This window comes from Macaca mulatta, chromosome 10 (assembly GCF_049350105.2).
Source record: "Macaca mulatta isolate MMU2019108-1 chromosome 10, T2T-MMU8v2.0, whole genome shotgun sequence".
NCBI lineage: Eukaryota > Metazoa > Chordata > Mammalia > Primates > Cercopithecidae > Macaca > Macaca mulatta.
Window position 1 is genome coordinate 35,977,976 of NC_133415.1, and position 15,249 is coordinate 35,993,224.

A 15,249-nucleotide genomic window follows, 5' to 3' on the forward strand; every position below is an offset into this window, starting at 1 on the left:
TCCCATTCATTTCTTTGTACACCAAGAACTGAAATTTAACCCAGCACTCCCAATAAACCTTTCCATGGCAAGGTTTCAAAAGTCGCTAAATAAAATAGAACATTTTTAATCCTTACCTTGCATATATTTTAAGAATAATTTAACACTGTTAACTTCCCCCTTATTTTAGAACACACACTTAGCTTAGGTTTTATGTTTCCATGGATGGTCTACTTATTTTACAATTCCATCTCTCAATTAACTGTGCAGATTCTTCTTGCTATACCTGATCCCTAAGTTTTCACAGTTGTTTGTTCTGTTTTTCCCAAATTTTTATCATTCAACACACTTTCCCTCAGTAAACTCAGGCACTCCAGTGGTTTCAAGTTAAATTTCTAACTGTCCTTTTTTCCTACTCTAGAACTATCTTTAAAACAATCAAACATACAGTTATATATATTTACACATAAGACATTCCAACTTTTATCATTACAGCAGCAGTAGGGCTGGTTGGGAATGCTATTGGGTGTTACACTGCCTATGGCAGGGTGTGGGTTGGGGCCGCTATTGTGGTTATACTGCCGGCGGCGTGGGGGTGGGGGGACTGATGGGGTGCTGACTGGTCTGGCTTCATTGCCCACAGTGGGGTGAGGGTGCTATCCGGGGCTGCACTGCCCACCGCAGGGGACAGATTAGGGGCAGTATCTGGTGCTACACTGCCTGGGGGGGTGGGAAAGGGGGTGTGTGCAGGGAGGTTCTTGGAGGGGTGGTTTCGGGTGCTATCGGGTGCCAGACTGCCCATGATAGAGGGAGAGTTGGGTGCGCCATTGGGGGTTACACTGCCCGTGCACGGGGCAGTTTGGGGGCGATACCGCCCGCCAGTGGCAGGCGGGGTGGTGGGGTGGGTTGTGGGCTGCAATGCGGTCAGTAGGGGGCGACTTAAGGGCTCTGTCAGCTGCTGCACTGTTTGTGGTGGGGGCCCGGTTTGGTGCGCTGTCGGGACCATATCTGGGCAACAGCATAGGGGTTAGGGGTGCTGTGGGGGGCTACACTGCCCACCGCGGGGGGGCAGGTGGGGTACGCTATTCAGGGCATCATTCCCTGTGGTTGGGGGATAGTTGGGGGTGCTATCCGCTATGTGGGGCTGCACAGCCCGTTGTGGGGAGCGAGTTGGGGGCCTTAAGGATCTGTGACTGCACTATTCACTGCGGGGAGCAGGTTGCAGCGCTTTCTGGGACGTCACTGCCCAGCGCGGGGGGGATGGGTTGGGGTCCCATCAGTGACAGTACAGTGTCCCAAACTGTAGGGGGCAGTTTGGGGGAGTTATCTGGTGCTGCAACGTCCGACGCGGGTACAGGTTGGGGGGCTACTGGGTTCTACACTGCAGCTGCGAAGGGAGGGTGTTAGGGGCGCTGTCCTGGGACCAACAGCAGGCGGCTGGTTAGGGGCACTATCGGGGGGTGCCCTGCCGGTGGCGGCAGAGGTTGCAGCAACAGCAGTGGTCTCCAAGGAAGGAGTCTTCCTCCTTTCCCTGGACCTCCAGACTCTAGAGGGCGACCTGACCACCTCCTGCTCCTGTTCCTGGAGCGCAGCGAGTGCACAGCGTTTCGGCAGGAATCCTGAGCGCGGCAAGACCCTCATACTCGCGTTGGATTCCCCGGCCCGAGCTCTCTCGCTCTGTGTTGCGGAGACCGCCTGGGACCCCTAGGCATGCCGGACACGGATTAGCAGACACCACGGTGGGCACGGCTCTGTGGTGTGGGTGGAGGCATCAGGATCCGGAACCGGCACTTGGGTGGGAGGGCTGACTGGGTCTGAGTTTCTGCCCAGGTGCCGCCGCCATCTGAATATGTTTCAAAGACAATGCTGGCCTGGCAACCGGTGATGCCCCACGCCCACCCCGACCCTCACTTCTACCCAAGTAGAGGCAACCCCAGATACAGATGCCTGGGCGGCAGCGGCTAAGTCTGGCAGTTGGCCAGGCGGCCAAAGGACGGGAACTGGCCGCCCACCCCATCCTAGTTTCCACGGAGAAACTGAGCCATCATGGCCTCTGCGCTGTTGGCTCGGGCTAAAGAGGAACAGATCCTCAGTTGGGCAGGCGGTGCACTTGGCGACCCTGAGATCAAGTGCCAGCCCCGCCAATCCCCGTAGGTGCCCAAGCTACAGCTGCCACCTGCATGTGGGCAGCAACTGCCTGGCCACCCCCAGCCCACGACCTCAGCCTACGGATCCTGGGGTCAGATGCCTCAGTGGTAAAGCCAGATGGCCCACTCTGCAACCAATCAGTCAGCCCTATCCGCACCCGGGCAGAGTGCTCAGCATCTGGGTCAGGCTTCAGACCACGTGGAAAAGGAGCGGACCCTCAGGCCTGCTGGGCTGTGCTCTGTGTCCGCAACTTTGAGGCTATCCAGGGGAATTCCGCTTTCCCGCGCCAGTGCCTCAGCGGTTGCAGAAAACTGCAGAACTGCAAGTTGCACACAAGCAGAGATGACGGAGCAACCCCTGACCTTCCGCACCACCCACCCTACCCGCACACCTGCCGCGCGGACCCTGGGCCAGTGCCTGGGTCCCAAGTCAGGCAGTCCGCACAGCAGCGGCACCAGGGTGGGAACCTGTTGGTTAATACCATCCCAGTTACCACGAAGAGCCCGCCTCGGCAGCCCCTTCGTTCTTGGAGGAGGCCAAGTCAGAGCACACCTGCGATGAACATGACCCTGAGGACGTCAGGTACCAGGCCTGCCAGCCCCCACTGGCATCGAAGCCGCACCTGCAGCCTAGACGTGGTGCACGGGCAGCAAGTGACTGGACACTCCAGACCAGGCCCGCCCCCCAGTAGCGTGAATCCTGAGGCCAGACACCCAGGCGGCAAAGTCAGGCCATCGGCCCCACCAGCGGTTGCTGTTTCATCGGTGTGGATACAGAGTGCCCAGTGCCAGGGCCCAGGATCCCGAGAGATGTCCAAGAGGAGCTCACCTTCAGGCCAGGTAGGCTGTGCACTCGGCGACCCTGACGCCATCTAGTGGAAGCTCCGCCATCTCCTGCCAGTGCCAGATCTGCAGCTGCAAACCATTCGTGGGGCACTGGCAGCGGTGACGGCGGGTGGGGGAAGGAGCAGCTCCTGACTCTCCATGGCTTTCCCGCTACCCGACACTAGCCACACAGACTCCAGGGCCAGAGCCTCAACGTGAAGCCAGGCCATCCGCGAAGCCACTCAGGTGGCCGGGAGTACTCTTGCCAGCACCCTATCTCCCTTCGGAGGAGAAACCGTGCGGGCTGCAAGGCCAGACAGTTCCTCCTCCTCAGGCAGGGCTGGCTGCACGCGTGCTATCCTGGGGCCGCCCAGGCCAGCCCAGGAGAATCCTCGAGCCTGGTGGCGCCCGCGGAGAGCTGCAGCCCCACCTGCTCGCGCGGGCCACCTGTGAGTGACTTCCGGGAGCCAGCGGCCACCGCGGTGAAGGCGCGCGCCCAACGGCTTTGCGAAGCTCACTTGGTCTGAGAGGTCGGAGGCTGCGAGTGTCCCTGCTGAAGGCTGTGGTGGACCGGGCTGGATCGCGGATTTTGGAGTATATCATAGATTTGTGATCGCGGACTGGGGGTTGCATCGCGGATTTGGAGTTGGATCGGGACTTGGGGTTGGATAGGGGATTTGGGGCTGGGTCGGCGGGGGCAGGGGCTCCTGGTGAAAAGGTGACAGGAAGCTGCCCCCGCTCGAGAGCCGGTGGTTGGGGGTCTGAGAAGTCACCACCATGAGGTTGTTCAGCTTCGGGAGCCGCAGGCGCCAGACGGTCCTGGGCTCCATAGACCACGACTACACGGGTTGAGGGTACCGAGTCTGGGAGGCCAAACTGCAGAAGATCCACAGGGCGGCTGTCAAGGGTGACGCGGCGGAGGTGGAGCGCTGCCTGGCCCGCAGGAGCGGACACCTGGACGCCCTGGACAAGCAGCACAGGTAGTAGGGGCTCAGCCCCGGGTTGGAGGGGGGCCCCAGGCCCGGCTTCCCCGCAGCCCCTGGGACTGGGCGTTGGAGGGCGCCGGGCACCCTCCCAGTGGCGGAGCCAAACAGGCCCTCAGCTGTTTTCCATCCCTCATAATTCCCTGGCTGGAGTAGGTGGAGAATTTGAGTGATTTAACTCACAAAGTTAAGCATATATGGTGTTATTTTTAACGAACTCCTTTAAAACATGGTTTATGTACATTATAGGAGGTGCCTAATGAGAAAACTCATTCCCCTATCAAAAATACTGTGAGTTATTTTCAGTAGGTGAAAAGTTCTCAGATAAAACTGACCGTTTTACAGCCGTATCCACCTGTGTAGGTAGGTTCTTTACTGAAGTTTCTTAGAGAGAAACTTGAAAGTGGGAGGTGGGTTCTGTGTTCTTGAATGGGAAGGCACATTTTTCTCAAAATGTGAGCCCTTTCTGTGTTTATCAATTTTACATAGACCCAATGAAAATATCAAGGTTTTAATATTTTTGTATGACACCTGCTGTCTTTCACTATTGTGAGGACATTTTTTAAAAATCTCATAATGGAGTGAAAAAACACTTCTCTAGATAGCAAAAGGTGCTATAATTTCGACAATAAATCGTTTACTGACAGCTGAAAAGACAAACGCATGGAACAGAGTAGGAAACCCAGAAACACTGAAATTGTGTAAGATGGAAGTAAAGATTGATGAGTAGGAAAGGATGAATTATTAATGAAAAAATGCCTGCTGTTTGAAGAAAACTAATGAAATTTTATGTCACAAGCATGAGTTCCTGATGGAATGCAGATTGAATTTTTTACATATGCAAATTAGTAAAGTACCAGAAAACACAAAAGCTTATTTTACAGGAACATTTTATGTTGACAAAGGCCTTCCTGAGAATGACCTCTTAAGCAGACATTCTGAAGGTTGATTTAGCAAACTAAAAATTAAAACTGCCTGTGTTTCGGAAGACAAATTAACGAAATGAAAGAGAGCTTATGTGAAAAATATTGTCTTTATTATATATATATATTCAGATGAAAAGTATGTTTTCATTTTATAGGGAATTCATTATATTCCTTTTTTTTTTAATTTTTTTTGAGTCAGAGTCTCGCTGCTTTGCCCAGGCTGGTGTCCAATGGCACAGTCTTGGTTCACTGCAACCTCTGTCTCCTGGGTTCAAGCAATTCTCCTCCCTCAGCCTCCCAAGTAGCTGGGATTACAGGCAGGTGCCAGTATGCCTGGCTAATTTTTGCATTTTCAGTAGAGAGGACGTTTCACCATGTTGACCAGGCTGGTCTCGAACTCCTGACCTCAAGTGATCTGCCCACCTTGGCCTCCCAACGTGCTGCGATTACAGGCATGAGCCACCGTGCATGGCCTATATTATTATATGTTATATGATATATATTACTGATATTTATATCATATGTATTATAGATGTTATATATGTAAGTTATATATACACATTAGATGAAAAGTTATATATATATAGATGAAAAGTACATTTTCATTTTACAGGGAATTATTTCAAATCAAATCATTAAAAACTCTAAAATTGGGCAAAGTACGTTTCTCCAGATCTATAAGTTACTTATGCACATAGGAAAAAGTCCTTTGCATTTCTGGTATAAGAATTGAAATAAAAGAGGAATGAAACAGTTTTTTATCCACAATATTTGTGAGGCTGTTTTATACTCCTGCTTAAAGTTTAAGTTGCTGATTACTTTTCAAATAGATAATTTGGTGGTAAGTACATTTAAAAAATGTGTATGCCTTTTACCCATCAATTCCATTACACTAAAATACCCTTAGGAAATAAAGATACATGCACTTTATTTTTCACAGCACTTATTTTAAAAAGACCCATAGAATGGATCCTATAAATAAATTTCAGTTGCATCCATTGGATGAAATATGTGACCATTGAAGGTGGCAATAGATACAGAAGTACGTTGATGTGTGAAGATGTGTATTTTTATAGCTAATGAGGAAAAAAATCAGTTAAATTATACATTTGCACAAACATACTATGGTCTTGTTTTAGCAAAAAAATATGTACAAAATAAAAACTTGTAATTTCTGAGCATTTGTATTTTAAGTAAAGTTTTTTTCCTTTTTCTTATCTGTGATTACTGCAGTGAGCATGTACAAAATTGTAGTAAAAGTTTATTATTAATGGAATAATCCTTGGGAAGAGAGGAATATGAATCTTGCACTGATAAAAATAATTTCTCACTTTCTATTTTTTATCGTTATTGTGTGTATTGTTCTTTGAACTTTTAGCCTTTTCAGAAGTAAAATGGGAATGTTTTTATCTGTTTCCAGATTTTATCTATATATTTTATTATGTACATTTTTCTTATACATTCATTCCATTTATGCAAACAATGATAGAGTAATCGTTTCATTTTAATTGTATTCTTTAAAAATAAAAATACATATAAATAATTACTGTTGCAAAATTGTTACTTTATAGGAGTTTATTTAAAAATACTGAACTCCCCAACTGTATTTATCCATTCTTTCATTTGATTTATTCGTGAAACATAACCTGAGTACCTGTTATGTAGCAGACATATTCTATTATCTTTCAGGACCCTTCTATCCTTAAAAACTTCATGTTTACCTGCCCTGCCTGCGCAAGCTGAGAGATTTACAATAGGAATATTGGGACTGAAACTCCTTGAAACTTTATCTCCCACCTTTGAAACAAAAGCATTTCTGAAGTTAGAAAATAGTAGAAGATAACCTTTAACTGCCCTTTCAAAAGTTTGTCAGTCTTAAATACTAATATTAATCATCGGAAAGTCTTATTTGCATATATTCTGTAAGTGTAAGTATTGAATAAAATGAGCCATACATGTATTCATTTGAATCATGAGTTTCCTTTGGTTTCAAGTTGTTTGAAAATCAAATAATTTGTTTAAAAAAATGCATGATTATTTCAGTGCTCTTTTCCCATAGTCCCTTTAAGAACTAAAATGTATTTAAGTTTTAGTTACATGCCTGGAACTGCCCTAGACCTGAGTTACCATATTCTACTTAATGTAAGCTCTCACGGATTGTGTGATGCCCCGTTATTTTATGTATCAATAAGATAATTTTTAAAATGCTACCAATTTTATTTATAATAAATCATGGATTGTAAGTGGCATTCCCATGTCAGAGGTGTTAAAATGTTACCTACTCTTTAAACCATCCTGCAAAGTAGGTATAATTGTATCATTTTACCTAATTAAAATGTGTTTGTTAAGTAGTAGTAATAGTAATAATATCTGGCTGGGTGCAGTGACTCACACCTGTAATCCCAGAACTTTGGGAGGCTGAGGTGAGAGGATTGTTTGATGCCAGGAGTTTGAGACCAACCTGGGCAACAAAGTGAGATTCTTACTCTCCAAAATTTTTTAAATAGCTGGGCATGCTGGTGCATATCTGTAGTCCCAGCTACTCAGGAGGCTGGGGATGGAGGATCACTTGAGCCCAGGCATTCCAGGTTACTGTGAGGTATAGTTACATCATTGCACTCCAGCCTGGGTAAAAGAGTGAGACTTTGTCTCAATAAACAAAAATGTTTCAATTATTAAGCTATTGTAGGAACTATTCTAAATACTTTACATAGATTCTCATTTAGCCTTCAGGATGGTGTCCTATGAGATGGCTACTATTATCTTTATGAATGAGGAAGTTGAGGCACAGAAAGACTAAGCAATAGTTGGTAAGTGACAGGGTTTAAAGTAGGACTCAAGCCCTAGTCGAACTGAATCCAAAGCCTGAGCTCTTTCTACTCAAATAGGCTGCTGTTTTCATTAAGGCAGTGAGCAATAAGAGCTAGCAAGTATTGTACTTTCTTCAAAAAATATCATTTGTTTTGAAAGCAGAGGAAAAACATGCTATTCAATTTTTACAATGACATGAATGATGGTAGATTTTGAGATGTTGCACTACAGTTTCCTAAAAAGTCCTCTTACTCTTGTAGAACTGCTCTACATTTGGCCTGTGCCAGTGGCCATGTGAAAGTGGTCACTCTCCTGGTTAACAGAAAATGCCAGACTGATATCTGCGACAAAGAAAACAGAACGCCTTTGATACAGGTATATTAGAGCCAACACTTTCAGCATGACATGGATTTGATGTACACATGTAGAATTAAAATAAATTGATCTCATTTAAATATAACTAGTTGGTGAAACCTGTGAAATGTGTATTTTGATTTCTTAGAATTTACAATCTATTTCTTGGTCTAATATGAACAGGCAGTCCATTGCCAGGAAGAGGCTTGTGCCGTTATTCTGCTGGAACATGGCGCCAATCCAGACCTTAAGGATATCTAAGGCAACACTGCTCTCCATTATGCTGTGTGTAGTGAGAGCACCTCACTGGCAGAAAAACTGCTTTCACATGGTGCAAATATTGAAGCACTGGACAAGGTATAGTTCAATCAACTTTCTTTCCAAAATATTTGTTTTAACATTGACATAGGTAAGGGTCAATTTTTTATATTTGGAAGCTCAACCGTTCCCTGAAAGCAAATGCAAATTAAGTTATTTTGAAATAATTAATTGTCTAAGATTTTATTTTAAATATTGATCTTTTTAAAGAATCATTAAAGGGCACAGCTTTATAAAATGCACTTTGGAAAATATTTGTGAATTTGTTAAAGGTAAAACCTTTTCACTGTTTCCTACACAGGGTTATTCTTTTCCTTCTTTTTTTTTCCTAATTAGTATAAAACAACACAGGAAAGAAAATATGCCCTGGAAATAGGCTTTATCTTAAAACTCAAACAAAACTAAAGCAACTTACAGTAAATGGACATGTTGCTCCTGCTGATAATTTTCTGAAAATCTGATGTATCATTTCTCAGTGGCACAAGGCTTAAGAGGGAAACATAGGAAGGGAAAAGGAGAGCAATCAGAAATATGCAGGTCACTTGGAAGTTAGGTAATGAGGGAAAATGACAGGAAGAGTTTTTTTTTTTTTTTTTTTTTTTTTAAGTTCTTCTAGTTTATGTGTTGAGACAAGGTGCTCTTTAGTTTTGGGTCTAATAATTTTTGGCTTGAAAATGAGAGTGAGTTGAAACTTGCCTGGAGATTAATTTTAGGAGGAGTCTGAGGAAACCAGATTGGCAGTGAATATATGTTGACAAAGTGAGAAAAACTTCAGCAGAAGGTGGAACAAATTATTAACTGACTTATTGCCCATCCTGGCAGAAACAGCCACTTAGATAAGAGTCTAAAGACTCTTCTCAAATCTAGTATGTCTTGGTGGGAAGATGGGAGATAAGGAGCTTATAAATAGCAAAATCAAGTAGGAATTTGAGTTTACTTGTCCCTGTTCTACCCATACCCAGGAAACTTAACTGGAGCTTTAATAAATGACACCATCTCTTACTCTTTTCTCTTTTTGGCTACATGTCCAACTGATAAAGGGAATTAGCCATGCAAGTGAGAGATGAGACTGAAGTGCTTGCCGCACTAATTCTCAGAATTGCGCGTTACAGTGACCTGAGGACATTTTGTTAAAAATCTACAATTGTAGGCTTTCCCCTGAGGATTTTGATGTAATAGACCTAATAAGGCCTGAACCTGTTTAAAAACATCTTCTCGAAGCTGGGCACAGTGATATGTTCCTGTAGTCCCTGCTTGAGCCTAAGCGTTTGAGTCCAGCTTGAGCAACATAGTGAGACTCTTGTCTCTAACAGCAACGGCCAAAAAAAAAAAAAAAAAACCCTCAAGGGTTTGTATACACTCCTGATTAAGAACCCCAGAATAGATAAGTGCAATATATAAATTTCTGTATTTCAAAAATGTAAGAAATCTCTAGAAGAGTTTGTGTTTGATAGGTGCTACTTCCTTCAAAGTTTTCCTTTTTGATCTCCTTTTCAAGACTTTATCTGTCTTTCTCTACATCTGTGACTGGGATGTGAAAGGGAAATATTATTGGCAATATCTCTCAACTTACAGAATAACACCTTTCCCTTCCCACCATTAATCATTCACTACCATTCAGAGAGTCTTTAGAAATTTGCTTATGGGTAATCTTTTGATAGGTAGGGGCTGACCCTTTCAGGATTTGATGTCCCTTTGTCACCATGCAGGTGATTATGTGTCAACAAATATTCATTACAAGTTGGGCTTTCTCAGTTAGAATAGTAGCAAATCCTAAACTATTTCTTTTTGGTTGAAGTTGTATTATGAACTATCTCAGTATGTTTGTTAAGTTTATAGAGCTTTAGCATAACCAAAATGTCAGTTTTAAACACTGAAATCCATAAAGTTAATAAGAATACAGGTAGGAATTCTTACAATAATTTAGTTTTAGCAGTCCTGTGAACCGATGATCTGTTTGGCTAACAATCTGGGAAAATTATCTACCAATATATTTTAAATGAATAAATGTTGGAAAAATTCTTAAAACAAGTATTATAAGTCTTTTTAACCATTTTTATTATATATGAGAGCCTGAATTTTTAGTAAAACATGACACTAGAGAAAGAAAATATTTTACATGCAAATACTTGGATTATACACAACCATTTAGTAATACATTTATAGCAAATATAAAAACACTAGGGCTATATTCTAATGTGGTACACAGATTTGGTTGCCTGTATAAGTTGAATCAACATGTAAAATTTAGAAGACTTGTGTAGAAATCTGGACTTAAGGCTTATCCTAAAAAGTCAAATCTGGTGTCCCCTGAGTTTTTATCACTGTTTGGTCTGTTGTTCAGAGGTTGCCCCTTTGTAGAAGGCGTGTATTCTCCAGTTTGCTACTGTGCCCACCTCAGTACTTCCCTTACTCAGGTGACTTTCCTTTGTCATTGTAAGTATTTGACTTTACAACTCTTATGTTGTAGTATATTTTGATAAATACTTCAAGGTTTTTAAGTCAGCATGTGCTTGTTTATAATATGTAGTCTATAGAGTATATAAATCCCTCAGTTATGGAGTTGAATTTTAGAAGTTTTTAAAACTCTTTTCTTTATATATACCACAAATAGTCATCTTCCCATAAGAATGCCTAGAAGCCTTATTAGGTTATTCCTGGTTATAGTTGGATAATTTATGAATATTGCAGACATTACATCTTTCTCCTCAGCACTCTTCCTTAAAAATGCAAGTGACTTACTGGCTTTCATTATGCTAGAAATAATCCGTATGGATCAGTAAGAGAACTTTTATTGACAAGCACTTATGTTTTATTTCTGATTTATGTTTTCCCTAAAATAAAAAATAATTTTAAATAGCCATTTAAGTGGAAGCCAATAAAAATGGATTTAAAAAGTAGAACTGCATTAGGGTGCCGGGATTACCATTGTAATTGAGAACAGTATTTCTTACTGAGCTTTGGTCTTTTAAGTATTTGTTTTTAAGTTTTTTAAACCTATCTCTCTTACACAGAACATACTGAGCTTTCTAAAAGTAAAGATAAAAATCTATTCTCTTGTATTAGGAAAAAAATCTACGGACTATTTAATAATAAGGAAAATAAGTGCATTTGAAGCCAGTCTCTCTTAATTCAGAGCTCATTTTGATAGTGACCATTTGGAGCAGGAGTGCCTGACATTGGCATCTGGGATCCTGACACCACTGATAGAAGTGAATCAAGCAAGTTTGTACCACCCAGAGGAAACCTCCACCTGTAATGGGGAGCTCTGGCAACTGTTTCTCTGAAACTCTTAATTTCTCAAATGTTAATGTTTGCCACAAATAGTATTATCAAATGGGGATTAGGTAACATTCAAGAGATTTCTTGATTATTGGACATAAAATACAGTTTTGTAATATTTCTCAAATGCAGATGGTCATGGAGTCTTTCTCTTGGGGTATACTTCTGGTAAAGCAAATATTCTTTGGAATATAGTTTAAGAAACACTGCTTTAGAGAGAATAATTTAGATCATTAATTTATGTAAAAAACCCAAAATATTTGCTACTATGTCTTAGGGTTTTGGGGCTATAGAGACAAAAGATACAGCCTTTGCCCTCAAGAAGCTCTTGGTTTCAGTGGGAAACAATGAAATGATTACAATGTACCATGCTAAGTGCTGTGATCAAAGCAAGGATTCTTGGGACTGGTAAATGTTTAAAGTGAGTTTTGGTAATGACCACAGTTAATCTGGGGAGACAGAGGAGGGTTGTTTGCAAGGCAACGAGCAGCACATCAGAAAGTGCAGAGGAGTGAGAAGGAAGGGCCTGCTTTTCATTTACTTGCTTTCTATACTGCATGTTGAAGTTCAAAGCACCTTAGATAAGATTTTCAATTCAGTTGAGAAATACGTAATTTTGTGAATTATTAATTTTTTCTGCTGTTTTATAGGACAATAATACCCCACTTTTATTTGTTGTAATTTGCAAGAAAGAGAAAATGGTAGATTTTTTATTGAAAAACAAAGCAAATGTACATGCCGTTGATAAGCTGAGATGGTACAGTAGTTCTTTTTTTTTTTTTTTTTAAATAAAAACCTGTATATTCTAGAGTGGTAACAGTCAAGTCAGAAATATTAATAAGATTAATATAATTATTGTCATATAGTGAAAAATACCACCATGAAGAATCAGGTAGACCAGCAAATATTTGAACTGAGTAACATAAAGAACGGTATGTAGTAGAATTCATCTTTTCTTATAATATAGAGTGTTTGTTATTTATAATCTGATGTTTTTGCTAGTGTAATCTTTTATTAGCTAAAGGGTTTTGTATTGGTTTTCTTAATTTTTTTTTCTTTTTTTTTGAGATGGAGTCTCACTCTGTTGCCAGGCTAGAGTGCAGTGGTGTGATCTTGGCTCACTGCAACCTCCACCTCCCAGGTTCAAGTGATTCTCCTGCCTCAGCCTCCCAAGTAGCTGGGACTACAGGTGCACGCCACCACACCCAGCTAATTTTTATATTTTTAGTAGAGATGGGATTTCACCATGTTGGCCAGGATGGTCTCAATCTCTTCACTTCGTGATCTGCTCTCCTTGGCTTCCCAAGGTGCTGGGATTACAGGCGTAAGCCACTGCACTTGGCCAGTTTTATTAATTTTTAAGGTGTGGACTTTTAGTTTACGACTACTAGTATTGTCATTATTATTGTTTTTGTTGTTGTTGTTGTTTTCCGCCTGCAGATAACTCTTATCTGACCCCTAGCTGATTTGAATTATAATATATCAGACTAGGAAAGCAATGGGGAAATCTTCATCTAAATCTTTGCCTACTTTAGATAAGTGACCCCAGCACAATTTCTTGGCCACCAGAGGACTATAAGTTAGCAAGTTGTATTATGTCATACCCCTGTGGGACAAGAGGATTCCTTGTTGTCCCTTCCTTTTAGCCTTGGTGATAATTTACAAAGATGAACACTTGAGCACCCTAGTTGCTTATAGACTCAAGCTAGTACATGCAAATGGTTATTACGTCTACACTGACAGGCAGATATTAAAATAGTAAAGTGTATCAAACTAGCTGTTTAAAAAAGTCTTTATTAAAGTTGTTGAGTGGAGTTATTTCTTTGTTATTTTAGAACAACCCTCACGCTTGCTGTGCACTATGACTCACCAGGTATTGTCAGCATCCTTCTTAAGCAAAATATTAATGTCTTCACTCAAGACGTGTGGACGAGAGGCAGAAGGTTATGCTCTTTCTCGTGGGTTGACAAAATAAGGGTTTATGTTAAAAGACCAGTTAATACTAAATGGAAGTTTAAAACAATTGCAATTATTCCATCTTATACATTAGGTGAGACTTCATAGTTTGGTTCTGGTAGTTTGAAATAGCAGTGAGTTTTACCTTTTAGCCAGAAATCAAGCAGAAATCTAGATTAGTTAGAAGTAGAGGGCAAGATTTTTTTCAGGATTTGTAAGACCTTTGTCCTTAAGAATCTCAATGTTGTTCATTTTATTCTAAGTATAATCCCCATGCATGGGATAAAAGGAGCCACATCTTTGACCTCTTTTCTTTTGCTTTTTTTTTTAATAGACACAAGGTCTTGCTCTGTTGCCCTGGCTGCTCTTGAACTCCTCCTGAGCTCAAGTAATCCTCCTGCCTCGGCCTCTCAAAGTGCTAGCCACCATGCCTGGCCTGACTTTTCTAATTAGTTGTTGGATCTCGAAATGTCCAATTGAGCAGAAAATCTTGTATTGTCCCCTGGGGCTATCCCCTGTGTCTTCCTTCTTTGAATTTTCCAAGAAGCTAAGGGCTTTCTTAAGTCTGAGGAAGGCAACCTTTCTTCACTAATCAGAAGAAGGGGAAAAAGGCCATTCTAATCATTCTGTTGTCTCCAGAATGATCGGACTCACTTGCTGTATTGTTGCCATTGTAACTGGTCCTACAATCTGATAATGATTGACCTTTGCCACCAGAATGCCATCACTGATTCAGACCCCTCAGTTTTCGTGGTGATTCATACATAGAGTTCAAAGCTACAGTGTTTATTAGTTTATGTATTTATGTTCAATCATTGTCCCCAGCACCCTGCTCTGGCAGCTAGGCCTCCTAGCTTTACCCACACAAACATTGAGCAAGCTGATGCTTGCCCTACACTAAAAACCTTATTTGGAGCCCACCTCTTAGCTAGACTTAGCCTAGGCCTTCATGGTATGTTATCCTTTGAGAGCCATGTTTGTCTTTTCTTTAACCAGTATTAGTTGGACTTGTTCTCAACAGTCAGGGATGTTCAAATAATGTTGCAGGAAAAGATCAGAGCTCCCTTTCCCTTTTGCTATCAGATCGGTACCTTGAGGCTTTTTTACATCCTGTGCAGCAGCTTAGGTTAGATAGCAGAAGGTTCCGTGTTACCTTTCCAGCGAGTAGTGGGAACCAACTTGCAGTTGGCCCCTCAAGTAGTGTGTCTTTATAATAATGAAAATCTCCTAGGCTAATCGCAACTCTTTCTCAAGTTTTAAATATGTTTTAAAATTCTGCCTCACAGGAAGCCATTCAATAAAATTCTCTGAATCTAAAGTTAAGTGAGTTGGAGTTAATAGAGCTAAGCCTCATCCATGACTCATGAGTATCCATGTATCAAACAGGACCTTGTACTTGTTTCCGCAGTACATATTTTAAAATTAGGTCAATACAGAGCAGATAAGCATGGCTGCTGCCTAGGGATGGCACACAAATTCAGAAAGCATTCCATATTTTGCATAGCCCCAGGAAGGTCATTTGACTGTTTGTTGAGTAGCTCCAAGGAAGTAGTGTGAGTGAAATCAAAACAGGAGACACCCAATATTGAAATTGTGATTATCAGTATGAAACTAATGATGTACGGTGATCTCTGAAATGAGAAAAGAGTTAAGTAGTAAGGGAATGTT

General features: G+C 41.9%; 1 non-coding gene and 1 pseudogene across 2 annotated transcripts in view; both read left to right on the forward strand.

Annotated features, from left to right (window-relative positions):
- The first annotated feature begins 3,050 nt into the window (after nucleotides 1-3,050).
- LOC114670404 (putative ankyrin repeat domain-containing protein 20A2) overlaps nucleotides 3,051-15,249 on the forward strand; it is a 42,825-nt pseudogene continuing 30,626 nt past the window's right edge. Inside the window, exons 1-5 of the transcript XR_013399681.1 lie at nucleotides 3,051-3,931; nucleotides 7,932-8,046; nucleotides 8,209-8,382; nucleotides 12,276-12,382; nucleotides 13,461-13,602. The product of XR_013399681.1 is annotated as a putative ankyrin repeat domain-containing protein 20A2 (transcript). The remainder of the gene's footprint in view (nucleotides 3,932-7,931; nucleotides 8,047-8,208; nucleotides 8,383-12,275; nucleotides 12,383-13,460; nucleotides 13,603-15,249) is intronic.
- On the forward strand, nucleotides 14,974-15,080 carry LOC114670641 (U6 spliceosomal RNA). Its single transcript, XR_003720342.1, has one exon. It is a non-coding gene; the product is annotated as a U6 spliceosomal RNA (small nuclear RNA).